At 32.8% G+C, this 1389-nt stretch overlaps 1 pseudogene; it reads left to right on the top strand.

Annotated features, from left to right (window-relative positions):
- Positions 1–528: 528 nt before the first annotated feature.
- Positions 529–644, top strand: LOC116597991 (annotated as a pseudogene).
- The last annotated feature ends 745 nt before the right edge of the window (positions 645–1389 follow it).

Genomic DNA, 1389 nt, shown 5'->3' with positions numbered 1-1389 from the left:
TAACAACTCTGTTAGCAGAAAATAAACCTACACACAAAGACTGAGGAGAAAATGGAGTAGTTTACATCTCTGAGCAGCAAAGCTGGTAAGTGATTAGTTTATTGACCAGGAGATGTAAAGCAATGTTTGGATTCTTAGGTTCCCACACTTACTTTATCTACTCTCTTTGGAAAACACTGCAGATGATATCTAGATACTAAACACCACATCAGTTACTTTTCTTTAACCTTCCAGCTCCCATTAACAACAATAAAATCTAACATTAAAAAAGAATAGATTAGGTCCTTTGCCAAATTTTTACTGAAGCGGTAAGCCACTGTAAATCAGACTCCTCGCAGAGTGGGGCAGGACAGAAATATCAGGTCAATTAGATATTCAGGCTGAACTTATCATTTCTAGGCATTTTAAAATTTCAACTATCAGTTGGATACTTATGTCTTTGTCCATATTTCTCTCAGATTATTTTTAATAATTATTTTTAAAAATCTGATCATGGGTACATGCATGTTATTTGAAAGAATTTGGAGAGTGTTCCCTTTGGCAGCACATAAAGTAAAAACTGAAATGATACGGAGAAGATTCCGCATTACCCTTGCACAAGAATGACATGCAAATTTGTGAAAGAATTTGGAGAGAAAATATTTGACTCTTTTAAAGAGAGGCAGCTAAAAATGAGAAAGCAAAAATATCAATATACTTTGTAAGTATCAGAATATTTCTGTTACGTGGACTTTTATTTTTATTTTAAAGGGCTTTCATTTTCTTGCTTATAACCTAGCATGAATATTTGATGAATCATCAAATTCTTGCCCTAAAAATAGGTTTTGGTTTTGTAAGAATGCTTTACACGTACTTGCACTTATGATAATACATAGCTTTATTTTCTCAAAGAAACAGATTTTTTTTAAATATTATAAAGTTTTACCCAAAATATTGCTCACCTACGATGTGACAGGCTTTTATACTTCCTATCATATTTTGAATTTAATAGTTTCCCTTTTTCATTAGAGACTTTACAATACACTGTGGTTAACACCTGACAAGGTAGAATGTAGGGTTACCGTTATCTCAGACTCTCATACAAGGCAGGAACTTTATCTCATCCCATCTCATATCCAATGCTTAAAACAATTTTATAATATCATTATGGGGTAAATCAGTGGAAACATATCCTTTGATGATAAACTCATATCCAAGGCAGCCTACTGTATAATTGAATAACTCTTGTCACTATGAAGTTCTTTCCTTTACGGCTGGAAAATAATTAAGTTGTCTTTTTTTGCCATTGTTTCTTGTTTTGTTTAGATTTGTGTTTCTTTTCTTTCCCTTTTCTCACTCAAGGAGAGAGTTCTATTATTCGTGTGACTTTGGGAAAAAGGATGTGGTAGA

Source organism: Mustela erminea, chromosome 8 (genome assembly GCF_009829155.1).
Source record: "Mustela erminea isolate mMusErm1 chromosome 8, mMusErm1.Pri, whole genome shotgun sequence".
Classification (NCBI taxonomy): domain Eukaryota; kingdom Metazoa; phylum Chordata; class Mammalia; order Carnivora; family Mustelidae; genus Mustela; species Mustela erminea.
The sequence above is the reverse complement of the archived record's forward strand: the minus strand, read 5'-3'. Positions and strand labels throughout refer to the sequence as shown.